We start from the raw sequence: 23,170 nt of genomic DNA on the forward strand, positions 1-23,170 counted from the left end.
CTGGAAGGGAAAATTGCAATAGAAATAATTATGACATCATTCCAAGAGCCTCGATATGTTATCAGTGTCCCACTTCCCACACCTGGCAGGGGTTTGACTGTTTGCAATGATTCTTGTCCAGACTGGGATCAGCTTCCAGGAGAGCTCTGGTGCACTTAAGTGATTCCAACAGCAACACTATGCAGGTCCCTTTTGATATATAGATTATATAGAAGCCAAGCAGATTTCCTGCCTCACTAAATAGCAGCTGCTGTGCTTTTGTTTTAATCTTTTTAATACAATTTTAGCATTTTAATGCTAGTCACAGTGTGAAAAAGGCATCATTAGAAACAGAGAACCCTGCCTCTGCAACAGAAAATCCACTTCATTATTGCCAGAACATTTTGAAAAGTGCATATGAAACCCAAGAAGTGTTATATCTACAAAGATAACAGGTTCCAACTATTTCAGTGACTGCTGCTCAGTAAAAAACATGTACTTTTGAAAAGCATTTCACAGTTCATGAGTTATGGGTTACACCACTGGAATAAAACTGGCACGTAATGACAGCTCCTCTTAGGAAACTCCTGCCCTCCCCTACACACGTGTAACATGAAGAACCTCCCTTCCCTGATTTCCGCATTTGCAATGAGGAAGGATGCTGGAGATGGGACCAAGTGCTAATCCCGGCTGCCGGATCCCTTGGAAGCACTCACATCCACATGGCACCACTCGTGCTTTGCCAGGAGCAACACCAACTGTCCTGCAAGGACAGTGAGAGATCTGACCTGATTTAGCATTACTTGACTGTCTTAAAGCACATCTTAAACCTCTCTGCCTCACTTACACCAGCATTTGGACTAATAACCCGTGTTAGAGTGGCTCAATGACAGACTAAATATAGCCTGAAATAAGTAACTGCAAATACTGCGTGGGGAATTTGAAATCTCAGTGCTGGACAAAGCCACTGCTCCTTCTCTTTTAAATTAAAAGAAGAAAAGAAAAAAAAATAATTCATGGACATGTTATTTTGCCATGAATTACTCTGGATCCTTATTTTTTTCCCCCCATTTGAAGAGAGAGATCTCTGCACAGCTCTTGCAGACCTTTGTTGTCAATCAAGATGCAAGCTCTACCAACAGATTTTCACGTGACTGTACATTCATCACCTTCTCCTCTGTCCTCTACAGCAATCCCAATTCCCTCCTGCTCTAGTATTTCCTGAACTCCAGGAGCACCTTTATCCCCCTCTTCAAGTAGCCTGTTGAGGGGAAACTTGCACTATTGAGATTGTTACTTTTTGTTCTCGCTTGCCCAGAAGAGGACAAGGATAATGAAACTTGCCGAGATTAGAAAGAAGTATCAGCAGGGTCATAAAAGGTGATATTTTGTAAACCTCTTTAGGATAAACAACCCAAACTCCACCACTACAGGTGGCATATGGACACAGGCACTCTCCTGACAGCCCTGGAGCCTCTCATGTGGACAGCTGATCACTGTACCAAAAACTTGCCTACAGCTGTCCCTGTTCCAGCTCAGCAGCACCTCACGGTTTGGGAACCCAATGTTCAAGCCTAGTTTGAAGCTGATTTTGCTTCCAGATCTCAACTACGTTATTCTCATCCTGCCCCACCACTGGCACCAAGAGTTTAATGCACCAAAGCCTGGTGATCTCTCACCACTCAATTAAACAACTGCACAAGAAATGCCTCAAAATTGCCCAGGACAGCGAGCCCTGAGTGTCCATCTCCCAGTGTGACCGGTCCCCAGGCCTGGAGGCAGCCACCTCCTCCTCAGAGGGAAACAACTGCCCTGGTGAGAAAGCAGTGCTGATTTTTTACCAGCCACAGATCTTTCCCTGGGTTTGACAGTAACATTCCCATGTTCTCATCGTTCCTGTCGTGGCAGAATCGATGTCTTGAGTCCCAGCCACATTTGAGTGGTGCAGTGATGTCTCCATGTGTTTTAATTCAGAAATCTGGCCCATGCCACACCTCCATCTCCAACAGCCTCACGTGCAGGTAAGGCAGCAGGTGCAAATTGAAGTAAAGCAATGACACACTGCAGGGCTTATCTTTGAGTTTAATCCATGTGGCCATTTAGATCCCGGCAGGAACGAAAGCCATGGAATATGGCAGAGCTAAACGTGGGTTTGTCTCACCCAGAGCAAGAACTAAGGCAGGAAGCAGGGCTTATATTTGCCACAACAAACAACACCCACGCTCTGAGGTGGTCTCCAGCCCACTGTGAAACGTTCTACAGAAGCTGCAGGCACATGCAGACCATGTCATAAAAATCAGATTCCGATGACTGCAAGGACTAAAGAGCCCTAAAAATAAAGGCTTTAACAGCAAACACATGAGGGAAATTAAATATGCTGAAGGAAAACAGATCTTACACAAAGATGCTGAGCCACACACAGCGAGTGTCACAAGGTTTTTTGGTTTGTTTGTTTGCTTGGTTTGGGATTTTTTGGGGGGGGGGTTGGGTTGTTTTGGTTTTTTTTTGTTGGATTGTTCTAGTATTTTACCTTTTTAAAAAAAAAAGAACAACAAACTGAATTAATGACTTATTCACTTTAAAAAGTACAACTAGACTTCCCATTACACAAACATAAAAAGACCCTTTTAAATGGAATAACACATATTAAGAACAGACACAAGAAAGGAAAAGGCAATGACCAGCATTCCCAGGGACAGTTAAGGGATCAGAACAACCCTGCTCATCTCTGCATCCTCCTGGATGGAGGAGGATGGTCCAACTTCCACATTTGATTCATATGTTCAGGTCTCCAGAAGCAAGACCCTGACAGGTGCTGCAGCCTGTGCTCTAAAATAAGAGGACAAGAGCAGGATCTGCATCCACACAAGCACCTCTGCAGGCAGCATTTGGCGGGGCTTGCATAAATCAGAATTCCTAATGTGCCATTTCTTAGGAGCTCTTTGGTTTGAAAAAACCTCCTGGAATTCCCTCACCCCGGGCATTTGCTTTCATCTTTCAAACAACCAATTAAGAGGACAGAGATCAACTTCCTGGAGAACTCCTATTTCCCTACTGCAAACCACCAGGCAGATTTCTGTAAAGGAAAAACACACTTGGGTAGTGGCCAGAAAAATGCCCCTTTTCCTGTGCAGCAAAACAGCCCAAACCCTCCTCCCCCCCTGAGTCAACTGGAGTTTTGCTAATGACTTCCTCCAGGCAGGCCTGGAGACTGCACTCTGTGCAGGAGGCACGGAAGCCATAGCAACTGGGGAAAAAAATAAAAAATAAATTAAAACCACCAAACCTCCTGCAAGTCCAACTTTGCCCTGTTTAGAGACCTCCAGTCACTGCTGCTGGGACTTATTAATCTCACAATAGAGTAACATCTCTTAATGCAAGTGGTGGATCCCTCCAGTCATTTATAATACAATATTCCAAGAGAAGTGAATTATTAATCCCACCATATTTTTTTTCAATTAGCAGCTGGGACAGAGATGCATTCATAGAGGGTGCATTGTGCAATCTCACTTTTATGGGTGAGCACACACTCACAAAGGCAAGAGATTGTGCAACCCTCAGTGACTTCTTGAGCACTTATAATTAGGCCCATCTGAATTTAATATAGTAACACCAATTTATACCAGCTGAAGATCTGGCTCACTTCTATTTTAAACTGCCCAAAATGATGCCAAGTGAGTCAGAGTGTCTTGGGAACTTGCTTGTGACATAACCCCAGCTAGAGAGCAGAGTTCCTCATCCATTCCGAGGAGCCACCGGCACCACGGTGGGTTGGGAGCAGGATTGACTGTTCTTCAGAATTCCACAGAACTATGTCAAGGAGACCAGGAAAAGTGGGTGTGCATCGCAGCACCTGCACGGGTTAGTTGCCCCAGAGAGCCAATCACTTTATATACATCCCTAAGAAAAACAATTCCGCTCTGCTCCGAGTGCTCACTGCGGCTGGGAAGTCACACATTGCTCAGTTCAACCTCCATTTCCACGGCCCTTCTGGCTGGAAAGTCTTTTATTCCCCAGTGTGTGAAACGTTGCCACGTGCTGCCGGCCACTGTGGAGCACAGCTCCCAGCCCCTGCCAGTTAAGGTCATGGTCTAACTGATGCACAACTAATCAAACTCTATAAACTCATTTTCCACTCAGCTGCGAAACCTGTGGCTCCTCGTTTCCAATCTGAAGAAGAACCTGTGTGTCTGAAAGCTTATCTAACTCTTCTAAATATACCAGTCAGTCTACTAGAAAGACACCAGACTGCCTTCAAAGGTTGCCTGATACAGTGCTAAGCAAAATAAACTTGGGAAAATAAAGCCAGTTTGGTAAACAAGCACCATTTAGTGCTACTGGATGGCAATATCTGGGCAAAGTTTTCAAAGGGAAAAAGCCAATTTGCTGAAACAAACTTCAAACAGAGAGTCAAACAACGGCTTCCACTGGGAATAGTTAATCATAATGAAATGGTTCTTTAATACAGAAATACTCCATTTTATCCTTTTCTGAACATGAAAGCACTGCACATCTCTGGAAGAAAAAAAACATATGCAGTTCTGTGTTACTCTTATTTTTATTTTGCATTTTAAAGAGGTTATTTCAAATAAAGCCATGTGACTATTATCTTTACAACGTGTTATAAAGAAAATATTAAGATCAACATTTAAATCAGACGGGGAACAATTACAGAATCACAGAATCAATTAGGTTGGAAAAGACCTCTGAGATCGAGTCCAACCTGTGATCAAACACCACCATGTGAATGAGTTCATGGCACTCAGTGCCACATCCAGTCTTTCCTTGAACACCTCCAGGGACAGCGACTCCACCACCTCCATGGGCAGCCCCTTCCAGTATCTAATCACCCTGTCTGCGAAGAATTATGAAGAAATTACAAGTTGCGCTTAAGAAGTATCTGACCCTGTAGGTTCAGAGCAAATCCATATGCAAACTCTGCAATTTGCAGCCATTTATGGAATACACCTCATCCAGGTTTTGGAGATTTTGGCAGTGTACTGATCCATCAGCCACACTTGGATTAACTCCAGGATGAAGTTCCCTGCAGTGAGAGTGAACACTCAGTGCCAGTTCAGAAAGGGTGCCTGCACAGCTGGGGGATGTCATGTGTCATCCCCCTGCTAAAAACATACCTATTTTTCCCCATTATCATTAAGAATAAATTCAATGAAACACAGCAATTTGTCTCCTCTTCCCAAGGGAAAACCGCGGAGGACTGGTGAGACGGATTTAGCAGAAACCTGCATCGAAAGCTACAAGTAGAAACAGCAAGGCTGTCAATGATTTTAATCAGAGCTGAGCTCAGGTACTGCTGTGCTCCCCTGAAAGTCCCCTCATGTAATTCACTCGCTGTATCCCACCGGAAGGAGACAGTCCCTGAGGAAACTGTCTCCATGTTTCCTCCTGGCAGCACACAATTCAATTATCAGGCCTCAGAATCACGGGCTCCGACAATAAACCAGCAGCAGAACCACACGTACATCCTCAAGTCAACAGTAAAACTCCCCTCGACAACAGCAAAGTCTTTTTCTACACACGGTTCTTCACGAGTTCAAAACAATTTGTTACCTTCCCGCCCATTCTTTTCAAGAGCCCATTAAAAATTACATCTTTAACGCTAAAACTCACCGAGCTCCCCAAAGCCACCAGACCTTTTGTATCTCCTCGCAGGTGCTGCTCTACTCACGGATGGATAAAGCAGCAACAAGGCACTCGAATAATGGAACAAACGCTCAGGTTAAACTCTTATTTCTGGAGTAGCCATTGACTTCTTTAAAGGGTCAATTAAACACACGGAATTTTAACTTGGTAAAGTGGCTCCTGAATTCTCTGCCTTCTAAACATCTATTAAAAACCCAAAGCCCAAAAAAAAAAAAAAACACCACTGTGGCACACGAAATGAAAAACTGGGTGAGAGGCACAGCTGCTTGCTGAGGGACGAGAGACAGAGAACACTCTGCTGCCTCCACTACTTCACTCAAAAATCACTTATTTATCAAGTTGGTCAGTTGTAGTACCTGGGCTCAGCCAGGAGTTTTACTTTTAAAAAAATAAAGATGGGGTTCTGTTATACCTTGAGAGAGCATGAAAAGAATAATAAGCCACACACTTGTTCCCAAGAGGTAAGTAAGGCAACTCGGCAGGAGTTCCAAAGGGCACCACACAATCCAGACAAAGCATTCCACCATAGAACCCACCCAGCACATACTGATCCACAACACCCAGCCAAAATCCAATCCCTCCGGCTTTACTCTACCCAGAACATCAAGAACGGAGCACAGAAAGAGAAGCAGAGGCACAGGAAGAGAGAAGAAGGAGAAGGAGGGCAGACAGGTCACACAGCTCCCGCTGGCACCTGGTGGCAGAGCAGCTCTCAGTGTCCCGAGGCAGGGCCGGCACCGCGTGGGGAGCACATGCCTTCGCTTGGAGCCGCTCCGGTGCCCGCGGACACCCCCCAGGCCCCCCCCTGTGACCCAGCGGCCGCTCCGGGGCTCCAGGGCAGGGCGGGGGGCGGTGTTCCCGCTGTCCCTGCCGGGCTGAGGCTGCTGAGGGGATCCAGGAGCTGGGAAGGGGGGGGAAGTTTTCCCGCTGCCTTTGAGCGGCAGCTGCTCCGGGGCTGCCCCGGCTGGGCTCCGTGAGGGACACGGCGGCACCGCAGCGCCGGCACGGTCCTTCCTTACACGTACACACACAACACACAAGGTGGTTCTGACCCAACAATTACCGATCTGGTGTCTCACAATATACTCTGGCAGAAAAACCACTGCAGCCCCATCCACCTCAGGCCCGTTCCGAGCGTGAGCCCGGGCACGTCCCAGCACACCCAGGGGGATTTACAGACCCCCGCAGAGAAGGGTCCGGCAGTGGAGGAGGGGGGGGGGGGCATTCCTGCCATTTCTGCTGTTACCTGTGGTGACAAAGACACCCCCCCGAGGCAGGGAGTGGTGGAGACGGGAGGAAAAACAAACACTTGCTCCTCTTACACAGCACAGCAGCTCAGAAAACAAGAAGGGATGGTTTTAAACACTGATTTGACCACGCGGCTCCCCTAGGTCTGGACTAGCGTTTCTAACAAACAGGCAAAGCTAAGGGGCTTGATATCGCAGGGAATGGTAATTCTTCAAAAAAAAAAATCACTTGAGCAGAATGAGAACAGAATGACTTACTACCCAAAATGAGTTATCTGCAAATTTGAACCTGAGCAAAACTTATCGGGTGGTCACTAATTGTTTTTAATTCAGAAAGAGTTGGAGGACCTCAGCAAGGCAAGAACCAGCTCTTATGATTTGCTCTGGGAATGAGCTCTGAACACCTGACAAGGTTTCTTGGCACTTCAAGAAGAACCTGCAAGCAAATTTACCTGACATTCCTACTGAAAGCCCCTACAGGAAGCACTCCTATGAAAGAGTAAGCCCCAAACTGAAAAGTTTTGGCTATCTTGACAACACACAGTCTCTCCATATATCCCTGGAGTCATAAAACCAGCAACATTTTCTAGTACTAAGAAAATAGTCTGCAGTTTATATAAAGCATAAAACATTGGGCTACTAGGAAAAAACATGAGAGGAAATTTTCATACTAAGTACCCTTTTAACAATGAAAGCGAAACAATTCTTCTGCAACTACGCATATAGTTCTTTGCTGCTTCATTAAGGAAAATTTCATTTCCTTGGATTTACAGATGCTGTGGCAAAGCAGTTTAGAAACTGGTACAAAGATTTAACAAATCTTAGTGCAAAGAAATAGTCAGGAAGCAGGAGAGGACACAACAGAGTCAGTGTGTGATCAGGAATCATCTCAGGTGTTAGAAGTAATGCTAGAAAAATGGAAAATTTCCATAGCACTAAGACTTCAATCTGTCCCCTCTTTAGCCATGTCTGATGCTACAGTACCAGTCTGAAGTCAGCAGTGTTTAAAAGGGTATAAGCTCAGCTTGGTATGTAGAAATAATTTCTTCACCTGTTAGTCAGAGTGTCAGTACACACTCCAAAAAACCAAGCCACAATCCCTAATTTTACAGCCTAAATACACAAAAGAATCAGTGGATGAAATGAGCACTAGGTTTGGGAGGTAATCCCCTACCAGGACAGAGGAAAACAGTGGCAGAGCTGGAGAAGTAACTCCATATCCTAGTCCCACATCCATTACCATGGCATCCCCTTACCCAGCTGCCACCTTTGCATCTGGCTCTACCTACCAGTGGGGCTCTGCCTTTCCAGCAAAGGCTGCAACACAAACACACTCAAAACTAGAAGTTTCTCATCCAAACTACTTGCAGCTGGCAGTGGGAGTTGTATGGACATGAGCACCTGGTTGGAACTGGTTTGGTTCAGCTAAAATTGCTCTCGCTCTGCTCCTCGTCCCACTCGCACAACTGGGTAACAACAGGAGGAAAAGGAGGGTTGAGGAGGTGCAGCCATGTTCAGAAAGGAAAAGAGCTGGGGGAGGACCTGCTTCAGAAGAAAATACAAAAGTGTATTGTAGGCAGTCTTCATAATGGTACTTGACTGATTTTTATTCACACAACTGAGAATAACCTGGCAATTTGCAGCTTTGGAGTCACAAGGAAAAGTACAGTGAACTGAAGTTTTAAGCAGCAGATTAAAAAAAAAGACAAACTTCTATTAAGAAACTTCTCCTTTCAAATCAAAACTCATAGTTGTGTGTGATTATGATGATTAAATGCCTGCCCAAAAAGGGCCATATCGTATTTTGGGGGTGATGTTCTTGTGCCATTATTTCACACTGACAAGGGACTGCAGAATTCAGAGACCATTATTATGTTGGTTTTTTTATTTCTGAAGCAAGTGAAGTGTATTATTTTGAGCAGAGTGCCCCGAACAGTGAACAGCTGGAGCAGAGACTTTCATCTCAGGGGGAAGAGCCACAGCTCCCACTCACTGCCCTGCACTGCTCCACCACCACACCTGAGGGTGCAGCTCCTGCTCAGGCACAGCTCCTGCCCATCAACAGAAGGGTTTTCCAACACTCAACAAGATCAAGTCCTTTGAACTTTTTTAGAATTCTTTTTCTATTCACACAGCATAAACTGGGTGCATCTAAAAGAACATCAACAAATTTATGGCCCTATGTTTACTGTCTTAGAGATGACTTCAGCAGGTGAGGGTGTTTTTGGTAGAACTGCACTGTTCTGGAATGGTTTTCTTTCTGACTGGTTGGGTTTTGGGGAGGGCTTTGCAGACTGGTTATTTCATTCACGTCAACAGCACAGAACTTTTGGCTTCTTTACATTAAAAACTTTTCGTATCTCTAAATTTATCAAGATTAGGACCTTGAAGTTGCTCTGCTCCCTCCATAACACACCGAGTTTTAAGGTTGAGGCACAACATAGTAAAACACGCCCTGCTTACACACCTGTGACTTCCATGGATAAATAAGGATAATCCACTGGAAACTGTACAGAAGCAGAATGTATATTCCTGCCAGCTCCTCCAGCAGTGGCCCTGGTGTGTGTTACTGCACTGGAAAACGCACAGTCCAGGCACAATTCCAACTGGAGACTCCAGATATGATGCTTGAGCACTAACAACAATGGCTGACAACTAACAAAACCTGGGGACTGAGGAAAACCTAAAGCATCTGCAGTTTAGAAAATGAAGAGAAACAGCCCCAGCAGCTGTAGGCATAATCAGTCTGACTGGCAAAGCTTTAGATCAGATGATGAAAAGAACATAATAATGTGAAGGTGAAACAACAAAAAAATAAGTGCCTGCATGAGTTTGCCAGGCACATCATCTCAAACTAAGCTGAGAAGTGTTTTTCCTTGGCACAGGGAGCTTTGAAGATGATCTCTGCCAGAACTGACACATCATCCCAAACTCTGGTCGCCAGTTCTCAGAGGTGAATTGAACTCAAACAAGCTGGAGAGAAGATTTCAGAAGCCATTACAGAACTGGCTCTTTTTAGAGAAGACTAAGAGAGCTTGGCTTCCACCACACAGCTAAAGGAAGGCTAAGAGGGGGATGATTATTGTCTATAAATATATGTATTGTATAATTAGCTGCAAGGAAGAGCAGCTATTCAATCTAGGAAGAAATAAGAACTGAGCCATACAGATCCTAATAAGTGCGGGCAAAATTAGGACCTTTTTCTTCAGACATTGAAAGTAAAAATCACTAAAAATAGAGTTTGATGTGTTTCTGAATATTACAACAACACACGTAATAAACAATATCCATAAATGTTGCACGCAGAAAAACCTTTTCCTATAGTAGTGATCTAAAGGAGTGGTGTTTATTTACAGCTAAATCTTTGAGTTCTCAGCATTCCAACCACCAGGCAGCTTTATCCATAAAGTTACCACTGGACAGGTCAGAGAATAATTCCTTAAATCCTAATTCATAAATGGCCTATTTGGTAGGTTTTGGAAGTCCTCTCACTCCATCCTCCTGCAGCCCCTTTAACTTCACCTGCTGCTGCCACACTTTAATTTCCCTTATTGCCTGCATTTGCTGCTTACCTTGTAAATGTGACTTTAGAACACAGTTATTTGTTAGGGATTTATTAAAGAATTAATTAGAGGGGAGTAAGAATTTCTTGCTAATTTATTCTTTACAAGCTGTAATCATTATTATTTCTGCACGCTCCCAGGGTTTATGGATAAGTGCCTTTTAAGAATCAAAGCAACAAAAAAAAAGAAGAATCAGTGGGTGAATCTCTACAGATTTAATTTATGTTCATCTACTAATAATCTGAATGCATAATATTCTTCATCATTATTTTATAAATCTCTAGGTAGATGCGGGAAATTATTTCCATGACAGTATTTGCATGCACACGCCTCAAATTCTTTCAGTCTTGGCAGCTGTGCTTGAAATTGGAATTTACGCTGAACGAGGAAATACGGGTCATCCTGCAAACACAACAGACAGAAGTCAATGGCAACTTGTTGGGAGACCTTGAGTCCACGCCAAGCCACGTTTCCCAAAATATTTTGCCCTCCACCGCGCTCAAGCCTCAATTAGCAGCTCCTCTCTCTTGCGGAGCCAGCTGCTCTGAGCACGGAAGGCACGCGCACAACACCCAACCGAGCTGTCCTTCGGCAAAAAACTGGTGACATTTAAAAAGATGGAAGATCAGATCTTATTTTCAGTCCAGCTGAAGAACACACTTCCATTATTAGGAACTCACTTCACCCCACACCTGAAGCGTGCTGATAGCTGGCTGTGTGCAGCGCTGCCCTCAGCACACCCCCACCTTTGCATGTGGTTCATGGACACTTTGGGGCTGTTCTGGAGGGGGGGTTTTTTTGGCTTAACTCTGTCTTGTCTCCACTTGGTGACAGCACAGACACAAAAGGATGTTTTTCCTCTCATATCAGGGCACTCTTTGCTCTTTCCTGTTTATATTTCCTTCCAGCCTGCGGAATTAAAAGCCAAGCAGCAAACCCAAGGTTGGCCCTGCTGTCTAATGATGTTTCCTTATTTAGCAGCTCGTTTGACTGCATTCTGCTGGTTTCTCCCCCAGAAATGTTCTCAGTTCCATTCTCTGGAGCATAATTATCCTAAGTACCTTTCCCCCAGCAGCAGCAGCACGTCAATACTTCCTTGAACTTCAAAAAAAAGTTTCTCTTCTTGAAGGTGACTGAAACACGACTGGAAGAGAAGACCAGAGGGCTCCATCCTGACAGGGAAATGCAAGAGAAGCTGAGGAACCAAATGCTTTATGCATTCCTTGAGCCTCTAAGACCCACAATCCCTGCATTTTGGAGACATCTCAAGGACAATTTTCATGGCACAGCCAACCTGCAACACCCAGATATTCATATGAATCCATTGGTTTGAATCCATTTATATTTCACATTATCAGAGAAACTGTGTTGCTTTTCCAGCACTCTCCATTACACAACCCAGATGTCAGCTCCACATTTCTTTTCCAAACTTTAAGCACTCATCCTGAAATAATCCTGCTGGGTGATGGCCTGGCCCAGGGTGGCTTGGTTGTTATCATCCTTAATGCAGCAGCCAGAGTGATCTCTCACCAATTCCCTCAAATGAAGCTGCAATTTCTGGAACAAGGCACATTTCACCGGAGGAGATGAATGGGAGTCAAAATGCTTTGGAAAATGTTCCATGCATGCCCTGAAATACCGACTGCTGCTTGCATGTAGGAAGATCTAATGCCTTCCTGCTCAAAGACCTCTGGATTTCAGCAGTCAAACAAGTTCTTCTTTCTATCAGACGTGTGAAATTACAGCCAAATTTGGACAAACTCCCGGAAAATCTCCATTTGCACATAATGAACATAAAGAAATCATGGGGAACATATATTAATATTATTTTCAAAGTGCAAGAGCCAAATGAAGTGCAGTTTAGCCCAGCATTTCGTAACTTCTAAGTGGTTAAATTTGCAGCCTAATTATTCTCTTAACAAGTGGCTTTTTTCTTTCTAAATAAAATTTCACATGTAATAACATTATTGTTACAAATCCAGTGTATGATTTAGTGTGTCTTTCAAAGCTGCCTCCAGAATAACACCAGAAAGGGCTCTTACTGGGGAAAAGCAAAGCAGTTGGAAGAAGAGGAACAAAAAAGGCCTCACAGACTATAGGAAAAGGGATGCTTTTCCCCTAATTACGTGGATTGAGAAACAGCTATTTTTGTCAACATCTTCAAAAGAGCTTTTCAAGCTATGGAAAGTAAACAGAGGAAAATCAGAAAAACAAGGTGTTTCCGGGTTTTTTCCTCCCCAGAAAAGTGGTGGTTTGAAAACCAACAATGAGAGAAGACAGATCCAGTGAGGAGAACAAGGAGAATTTGGGTAGAGGCTGGGGGGGGTGTAAAATCACCTCCTGTGATTTTAATCCAGGGACACATTAGATCAGATATTTTACTGATGAGATTTTATTTGGAGCTTGTCACCCTCAAAAATCCCTCCCACATCCCGGGGCTGGCTGTAAGTCAAGGACAGGGATGGTGACAGCAGATACTCCAAATGAGAACCTGTGTGACAGCTCAGCCTCTGAAAAGACCTGTGGGTGAGGGACAGAGCAAATAAACAGGAACTTGCTGGAAGGTCATATTTGTACGTTTTGTGGTCAACTCTTGCAGCCTTATGATGACAATTAGGATATTTTGGGTTACATTTGGTGATTGATTTTGTTCCCTGTTGCTGTTTGTGAGCCCAAGCTCCTGCATGAGAATGACAGGATTAAACACGGAATGTGATGTGTAGAGGGACACACAAGTGTTCAGGCACGTATCTCCTGGCCTGTCTGTGTATCCAATAAAAAAAATACTTTCTCCACTTAAACCAGACTGTCAAATCCTCATTATCCTTCCCCAGGTACTGATGAGCAAACTCTGGCAAGTACAGGCCCCATTTCACCACATTTCACCACATTCCCCTGTTTTTTGCAGCGTGTTGTATATGAAACCACCAGTGGAAAATCCAAAAAGCTTCTCACAGAATGGCCAAGAGTGACCATAGTGTTTTACTTAATAACAGGCAAACATAAAACAGGCAGAAACTGTGACACTAATGCTGGGGACGTGAAGCAGCTGTTTCCCAGTAACGCTGTTTTTTGCCTCACTGGACCAGCCCTGGGAGAATTAGTCAACCTGACTAAAGGAATCCAAGCCTATGGTGCCACAGATGAGTTTTTTTCCTGTTGTGTCCAAAGCATTAAATAACATTATTCATTTATTCACATCAACAACTGATGTTGCACAGAAGTTTGTGCAACTCTGCATTTCACTGCGGAGCTTTAGCAGAAAACTAAATTTAAACCCAACATTTTGGCCTTGACTCTTCGATGGCATCAGCTGATAAGTCCTAAACCTGAAAAGCTTCTTAACATAAATACAGCTCTTACTGTCTCCTGATATTGTCCCCATGTATGTAGAGTTTCAAGAGCTTTGCTATAAATGCAGCAATTCTCTCAAAAACACACAAATAAAAACCACAGGGACTCGTGACCCTCTTTCTTCCACATCTTCTGCGTGTATGCCTGTTACAAAACTTGCCTCTTCTGTAACAAAGAAAATCCCCCACTCAGACACAGGATGTAAAACTTTCTACTTCTTTTTCAGGCTGGATTATAAAACTCCAGGATCTTCCACACCTGATTCAAAACACTACTTGTGTATCAACAGAGCTGGGGTCAGGGTACATGACCACGTAATGACATCCCAGTTTCCCTTCCTAAAGGAAATACAATTTTCCATTCATAAAAATTTGCAGGAATAGCTTTAATCTCTCTGAAAATCCAGTTCCACATGGCATTCCGGATCCAAATTTACCTTTTCCTCCACAGAGAGGCCTCTTAAACCCTAATGGTGTGCGTTTGTTCCTTAAAATAAGGTTTTATTCAGGCTGGTGGGGGCTCAGTCTCTCTCAGTAGCCCGAGTCTTTCAAAGGGATTGTTTACCACCTCAATTAAAGGAGAACAGAATAACGTGGCCAATTAAAAAGATGAAGGACCTGGGGTTTTATATTAGACTTGAAATTACCCTCAAACTACAATTGCAGCTACCCTTGTGGATAAACAAACCTCGGCCAATTATTGCAGCAGCAAAACAAATTAAGGTACAGTCTCAAACCAGATTAAACACGAGATTAATTTCTTGAACAAGGACGTGCCCCAAGATGCCAGAATTCCTCAGCAGTCACAGTCCAGTATATTCCCATCATTACAGCCCTGGAGGAGGGATACAGATCCTCAGGCATCGGGAAAGCTCAAATGCTTCAAACCACTGCTTTAGCCCCAGTAGAAATGGTATTTTAATACCCTTTTTGCTATTTGGCATAATTTTTATTATGAGTTTAACGGTAATCTGTGCTCCAGGAAGATCCTATCAATATTTGAGCAGTACTTCCAACCATCACCAAATAAATCAACCCATCCGGACTTTTATTGCCCTGGATACAGTGTCTGCACTGGAGCAGCTCATAAATTATTGCTCACCTCTGATTCTCACCAGATTTGGAATGATCCATTACCAAACAAAAGCCTAAGTAATGTACTGTTACTATTCCATTGATAGCATGTAGTGTTCCCCTCCCCAAAATTCATAATTAAATCAACCTGCAGGCTGGGCACATCAATTCTATTCCCTTCAGAAATATTGGAGACTTTTGGGTTTTTCTTCACTTGCCACGTAGGGACGGGAATCTGCACATTGTCTTTTCCCCCAGGAAAGACATCAGCAATAGGGAGATATTCCTGCTGCTGCCTGACTGGTTTCTGAAGGGGTTCCTTGCTCCATCAGAATCCGAGGCAAACCGAACACCAGACACTATAAAGAAACAGGAAGAACTCGTTTCCCGAATGGATTTAAAAAGGAAACCTTGGAAATAGCCAGAGAATTACCATTTACTTTGGCTACACAAGCCCTCCTCAGGTTTCCCTGGAATACAGAAGTGCTCCCCAGGCCTGTGTTGGCGTGTTTGTGATTTGGCAGCTGCTGCAGACGGGTTTCCCTCCAGGACCAGACGCGGCGATTCCTTCCGCACGATCCCACATAAACCCCTGGCCGTGCACTCTGCTCCACGGTTCATTCCTGCTGGGACTCCCTGCAGTGTCCCGAGCCTTTGGGCAGCTCCAGAGGCCATGGAAAGAAACACATCCCACGCCTTTCACTGCTTATGAGTCCAGGAACCAACTGGGCACTCGGCAATAAAACGCGCCCTCTGGGCCTCACAGAATTATCACCTCTCCTTTTATATCTGCGTGTAGCAGGTCCCTGCTTCTCTTCCAACTTCAAAATCAGATTGTTCCCAGAATGCTAAAGGTTATATAAACAGGAAAAAAAACCCACCAAAACTCGTTTCCGATACCTGATGGTATCGGAATAATAAATGGATTTACTTCTAACAATCATGGCAGTAACTGCCACTCACCACAGGCCTTCATCCATCTGCATTTACTGCTCCCCGAGCACAAAGATATAGGAAAAAAAAGATCTGATTCGAATTTATTAGGTAATTTCCACCTTAAAATGGAAGCCATTTTAAAAGGCCTGTCTGCTATGCATGCAGGTTAACATATGTCCCTCATACGATGGAGTCAACATCCCACCCAATGTAAATCTCAAAGTTCAGCACGGCCTGAATTAAATCCTGTAACGACTTCCAAAAGACCACAATACAATCTCTAATGTCAACACCATCCTGTGGTCCATGGCTATAATTTGTTAGGTCAATAATTCACCACACTCTATTAAACTTAGTACTGACTTCCTCAAAAGCACTAAAATAAACGTTTAAAAGGTTCCCAATGGCATATTTATAGTTATCTATAATTAGCTCTGCAGCATCGCACCAGCACATCACGGAAATTATTTATATAGATCAGGCAGCGATCTTAATTTCACACTTATTCTCCAAGGACTGGCACAAACAACTGCAAAACTCCCTCCAGCTCCCAAGAGCCTTAATCCAGAGCCCAGGATGCACAGTCAGCAACACTCCTTGTGGTTTGCTCTCCTTTGGCTACACCAAGAGCCCGAGGAGGAGCCAAAGGCCAATTCCCATCTAAACTGACAGGATGGCTTCTCCTTAGCAAGCCTTCTGATTCCATGGGGTCGTTCAGCCCCAGCCATCAGGTCTTTGGGATGCAGTTGCCATGGAAAGGGAGTGGCTATGGGACCACACAGGGCTACAGACGTGAGGGAGAAAGTGTCCCCACCCCAGTTACTGCAGAACTCAGCAGTCCATCCCAGAGGGGGCCTCTCCTATTCATGGGTAACCTTCTGGGTGACACCCAAGTCCTGTCCAACAACAGTCTGTACAACCAAACCACTGATTTTCAGGGGAAGGATGAACAGCAAGTGTTAGCTTGGTTACCTCAGTTACCTCACTGTATTATCTAAAAAAAAAAAAAAAGAAAATAACAATACAAGCAACATGTACCTCTACGGTGTGCAAAGTGCTGGCTGTGAACTGTGGCACTTGCATGCTTCTAAAATCTCGTGTCTTCCTTTGTGAGAGACATGAGAGGGAAAAAAAAAAACAAGGAAAAAAAAAAAGGCTGGCTGGCAAATGTTGATGTGCAGCAGCTCATATTATACTGAACACCACTGGATTCCTTTTTTTCATCCATATGCCAGGAACAATTGACCTAAGGCAAGACTTTTTTATTGCAACTTTTGGCAGATCCAGTCAATATCCATTATTTACAATTATGCTTTTGTGTGTGTTTCCGCTGCAGTATCTCTGCCTAATTGTCAAGCCAAGATAGGACTCCACCATATAATTATTCAAAATGCATTTAGTAAGTGATGCAGATGCAAGATACGGGGGGAAATAGTACCAGCCAGTATGAAATTACATTCCTAACAGCAGTGCATCCCTCTAAGCAGAAAATATATGGCAAGTTAGCACTAAAAAACCTCTACTAAAAACACTCTTTGTTCATGTTTCCTTCAGTAACTCAACATCCTTTTTTCCCCTAATCTATAGGGATTATCTACTGCCTGGAGCTGCACTGCAAAATCCCATTTTTCCTACCATGCAGCTCCACAGATCCTGCTTAGGACAAACCCCACACCTTTACTGGAGTCTCCTACATCCATGTTTTAAGCAGGGCTGCTGCAAAAAACACCTGAGACCTCAAAAACCAAGAGAGGGAAGTGCAGGGAACTTTGCCTTCTCAGTGTATTTGCTCTGAGCAGCTCGTTGGTGTGTCAGGGACAGGATGGTGCTGTCACACACCCATGGACAGCACTGCAGGGACAGCTCTGCCTTGAAAGGCAAAGTTATTCCCGGTTTCAGAACAAGCCTGGATCAGGAGGAAGCAAAAGACTCCAGGGAAGAGACAGGGGCATAAGTGTTGGCAGAACATAAACTGTTTAGTTACTTTCTCCCAGAACATCTTCTCTGGTGAAAAATCCCAAACAAACATCAACAGGAAAAGAAAAATATAAATAGCATTAATAATTTTTAATAAGAAAAATTCAAAGTTTTTCGATGCTGTCCTTTGAAATTAAACAACACACATACCTACATGGCAAGCCCTTCTTTCCTTTCCAGGCCAAGAAGACAAAGCCTACTTTGTCTTCTACTACTGCCCAAGAGCCATGACCAGGCAGCCAGGAGGCACCTCAGCCACCTGCTACAGCAAAAGAGCCCCAGAAGGAAAGAACCTGTGCCCTACAACAGGGTCACAGGGACAGCAGGGCTGGGGACAGGACCTGGTGCAAGCATGGACCTGCTGCCTCCAAAAGTTACCGTTCGAAAGTTAAACTCGGCTTGACTCAATTCCACTGAGCAGGTTATGGGGTTTCTTTCAGCTGATATAAATTTTTGACACGATATTTCAAGAGGGTGACAAAATTGTAATGAGCCAGTAGAGTCTGCCATGGGACAAAACCATCTAATGCCCACGGGTCCTGAACCTTCCCTCTGCTCAGCTGAGGGCAGACCAGGCAGGTAATGGTTTATTATCCGGCCACATCCCAGCTTCTCTCTCCTGCTGCCGGCACAGCCGAGACTTTTTCTATGGAAAGGTGGAAAGGAGAGGTGGGAGGGAGCCAGAGCAGTTTCAATATCAACCACATGACACGAAATAAATATGTCTGTACTCGCTTTCAGGGCTCTTTGCAAGTAACCACAGCTTGATGCATCTCCTTCCTTTCACACTCCTTTTTGCAAGCACCTTTCTAGTGAGTGAGAAGAGCAAGCTGCAGGCTGGAATTTGCAAATGCTCCTCGTGTGGGAGTTGCTCAACTCCCCCTGGAATAACGGGTGTAAGGAGGAGCAGTGCTAATGGAGGGAGGCAGCCAGGAATAACTCCTCTGGGACAGGAGCTCGTCTGAATTCCCTACCCTGCGAGGACTCTTGGAGGACAGAGGAGCTCTGGCGAAGCTGTGCTTTGAACATTTCTTTCTAAGCCAGCAAAATTAGCGTAAATGAACGATGGCAGGCCAAAAAAAGCTTCAGCAATATAATTTTGCTGCGCACTAAATATAGCACAAATGTGAGCGTTCTCTTCTGAAAGGCAGGGATAACTTTTAAACCCTATCCTAAAACTTTTCTTTGCATGTCCCTTCTAGAGATGAAGGCTCAGATGATACCCAGCTTTTGCAGGCCTTGAGCACAAACACTGCAGGGTGACACCACAACACAAATGACCATTGCTGCACGTTGAGGGGCAGCAGAGCTCAGCACCTCCTGCACTGGTCACGCAGGGAATGCAGGAAGCAAAACTGGAAGAAAAAAAATTGCTCCTCAGCAAGCACAGGAATGGACCAGTGCAGTGCCACAGATTGCTCAGCAAACCCTGTGCAAGTTCTGCTTCTCTTGATGTGAACGAGGGATGGAAGGAAACGTTCTGCTGGGCTGTTCACGTGTCTCTCAGCGACGCCCCGTGTGAGCAGCTCCTGCAGCCGTGGCAGAACCAGGTTGATGTTCCCCCTAAAGGAGGCTGCAAGACACCTACTCCAGGCTTTGCCAGGAAAGAAGCCACTGCACACCCACAGGCTGCCAGTTCTGCTGCAAAGCCGGGCTGAGAGCACCCACCAGTCCCTGTCCCTGCCTCCACAGGCGACACAACCTGATGAGCTCAGCCCCACTCCAACAGGAGGAATAAAAGTTCCCACGATCCAGAGAGACAAGCAGTGGAGCAAGGCTCTAGTTGGCATGCTGAGCTGACAGAGCCCATCATTTCCCTTCTCTTCATTTTTGCTGGCCATGGGTAATCTGAATTTGCTGTAAAATACTCCTGGCTTGTTGCAGATAGGCTGAACGCTGAGGAAGTGCTAAGGGACAAAAAGGCTAAATTCCCTACCCAGCTCCAGAAGCCCTGCCAGCCCTGACTCCTGACTAACAGCATCCCTAGGATGTAGCCACAGGCAGGAAATGCTTGCCTCTCACTGCAGCTCCTACTTGACTTCCTGCCATCCATAAGACTTCTCTCTTGGCATCCCCTCCTCAGGCTCGCCATCTCCTCACCCTGCCAACTTGTATATTCCAAGTTTCCCATGCATTTACAAAAGTGACAGTGTGACCTCTTGTAAGAGTCACTTTTACAACACAAATGGACAGCCAGGAGACAAACAGATACTTTTCCTACATGCTCCATGTAGCCTCAGCCAGGCTCCCTGGCCTGGGAAGCAGGAGGAGCTGGGACTCTTCTCCCCTGAGCAAGTGATTCCTGCTCACTCGTGCCCTCTGTCCCCACATGGTTGATGGATTCAGCTGCTGCCTGTAGGGCTTAAGGGAAGGGTGTGCACAGTTCACTGGTGGCTTCTCACAGGGTTGGATTAGGCCTGGAAGCTTTGCCATCCAAGTGCAGGCAGGGATGTCATTCCTGGGCCAGTCTCACCAGTGCAAAGTGAGGCACCTCAGGCAGCAGCTTTTTCTGCACGAACAGCACTGAGAAAAGCACTAAGTCCCAGCAGACTCCCTTGGGTCTGAATTCCCAAAGCTATCCAGCCAACACTTCCAGCCATGCACTCCTTCAGCAGAAAGCTGCAAGTTATTACCACACTCACAGACACCTTTCCCTCAGCACACAGCCCAAGGATTCCAGAGTGCAGGAAGGAAGGGGAAGTTAAAGACCCAATTTCTATTTCCACTACTTCTGATACTTGCTAAAATTTTCTCCAAAATCAGCAGCAGCATAAAAGTGTTACTTTTAGGGCCACTCTCGTATTAACAAACACGAGAACTGTTACAAGTCAGCACAAAATGTAATTTTATACTAAGCATATATTTGCAAATTTAATACTAGGTGCTATGCCAGCCTACACGTGGGCAGGGTCTAAAAGACCTATGAAGGTTACATGGGAATTTTAGAAGCAAACATTCCTTGGCAGTGACATCCTGGCACCCAGCAGAGCGTAACAGCTTCGCCGAGGCCCTGTGGGAGCACACAGTGCCACAGCTTCCAATCTGGAGTTCCTGCTTCCATTTATCTGCCACTGCCTTCCTAGAGTTTCCTCTTTTAATACTCCCAGTTCTGGACTACTGTAAGCGGGCTGGCCAGCTGCAGGGACAGCAAGATTCCTGTCCCAGGAGAGCAGAAAGGTGCCCTGAGGCTGAGCTGGGAGCAGGGCTCAGCACATCTGAGAGACCCCTGCTCCTCACCAGGCTGCTCAGGGACCGGCCCTCCTCCCGGAGCAATCCCTCCTGACGCCTCAACATTGGCAGGAGACCTCTCCTGTCCCCCATGAACAGCCCTTTCCACCTCTGCCCTGCCTGGGCTGCCCCTGGGAGGCTTTGCAGCAGCACTGTTGTGCCGGGGTCGCTTTGCCAGTTCGTTTTTTCCAGAGGAGACCCTGGAGCAGCCGAGTTTCCATCCGCGGGGTGACGCCCCGAGGTTCGGTTTCACTCCAAAGCCGCTCCAGCAGCCGAACAGATTTGCTGGCAGCAGCTCCTGTCACTCAATCCCCCACACTGATGTTCCCTGCCAGCAGGCTGGGCTGCTCAGAGTCAGCAAGGGAGGATTGCACCAATGACCCTTCCTGAGAATAACATCTCCCTCCTCGTGCAACCCGAACACTCAACCCGAACACTCCCTTAGTTCAGAATCAGGATGTTCCCTCTGACCACAATGAAGTGCCTGAGGTTTATTCAGCCTGTCATTACACATTAAGGTGTAGCAAGCACAGCTTTTGACCAACCCAGAGATGGAAATTCCAGGCTGTTGGAAGACAATCTCCTAAACCTGCCCTGTTCCCATAGTTTCTACAGACCTGGAGGAGGTTTGGAGCGAGCAGAAAATGAAGTTCCTTTCAGAACATTCACCGGGTAAACAGGTAGGGCAAGGCAAAGGCAGACTTTATTTAAAAATAAAGATATTAAGGAGACATTCTCTTTCCACGAGAAGCAAATTAACCCTGTTTTCTCCTTTCTGCCCCTCTAAAGAAGCTCGTTTCTTTCCAGTAACTATTTCACAGAAACAGGAGGTGATTCCTCACAGATCTCGTCAGCATCTGAATCTGCCTTTAGTAACCTACAGCAAGCAACAGCACGTGCCTGTTCTTGAAATCCAAACCACATTTGTCCTCCCACGACCAGACGAGCCAAAATTATTTGGGGGGATAATTTTAAAATCACAAGCACGTTTAAAAATATATATGAAAAAATACTTTTGGTTTGTTTAAACCAGTGGGGCATGTCATGGACCATCAGCTTCAACTTCTCCTAGACTTTGATGGCTTGTTGTTTGGCCACAAGGGAGAAGAGAAAGTTATTTCTTTTTGTGGTTAAAAAAAAAAAAAAGAAAAATAAACTACCCCCTTCTAGTCCTCTTCACACACACACACACCAGAAAGTAAAAACCAAACAAGCAAAAGCTGAAGAGGAAATCAATGTTTAAAAAAAACAAACAAGCATTAAAATTCCTTAAAACGTCCCACCTTTAAAGAGAATATTTGGCAACCACATCAAAATAACAAAACGGGGATATGCAGCCCATGTTGTATCTCCTCCCTTTGCAGGAATAAACTGAGAAATGCTGGGACACTTAAAAGATCCATCAATAAAAATAAAAAACCAAAACAACCAGCAGAGCTCTTACAAATGTGTGTGTCTGCAGATCTGCAGTATTGGCAGATTTTCTGCCATTTTCAAAAAGTATCAAATGTTGTTCAAATTGTAGCTCAGTATTTAAAGAAAGAAAGTCACATCTCAATTTTCCAGAATATCCTTTAGATTGGCTGGAAAAATTAACAGTGTTTTGGGTATTCTCCCCCATCACCAAAAACCTCACATCCAGGGTATGTCCATGCACATGACATCTTGTATTTTACAGCTGTGTCCAGTGATCCAATAAATAACCACTAAACAAACTTATTGTAAGATTTTTTTAAATAATGCATTTAAGCATCTTTGTTATATGCTCTTGGTCAGGTTTTATTAACTATTTAAAAGTTTTCTTTTCGCCTGCAACGGCAAGAAAATTCCCCTCTCAAAGCGAGCGTCGTTCTGGGACTGCAGAAATTGGGACTTTTAACAAAACAACAAATATGAGGAGGGACAAAACACCAAATATGATGAGGGACAAGTATGATGAACAATCAAAAAAAATCTATGAACATCTGAAGGAACAGGTGAAAGCAAATGTAGAAATAACAGCAGCAGGAGTTGCATCCTTGATTTCAACAGGAGGAGGTTCTTCTATTGCCTGCTCAAGCTTAATTTCTTTTGTGTCAGCCCATTATGCTTTGGCATCTTGCCCTCCTGTTGGGAGCCACAATTTGCAAATGAGTTTTCAAGGTTAAAA

General features: G+C 44.8%; 1 protein-coding gene across 2 annotated transcripts in view; it reads right to left on the reverse strand.

Moving 5' to 3' along the window:
- The window catches only part of PLCB1 (phospholipase C beta 1), a 335,327-nt gene that overhangs the window by 243,043 nt on the left and 69,114 nt on the right, over nucleotides 1-23,170 (reverse strand). The window lies entirely within an intron of this gene.

Source organism: Neopelma chrysocephalum, unplaced genomic scaffold (genome assembly GCF_003984885.1).
Source record: "Neopelma chrysocephalum unplaced genomic scaffold, ASM398488v2 Primary Assembly neopelma1_91, whole genome shotgun sequence".
NCBI classification, from domain to species: Eukaryota; Metazoa; Chordata; class Aves; order Passeriformes; family Pipridae; genus Neopelma; species Neopelma chrysocephalum.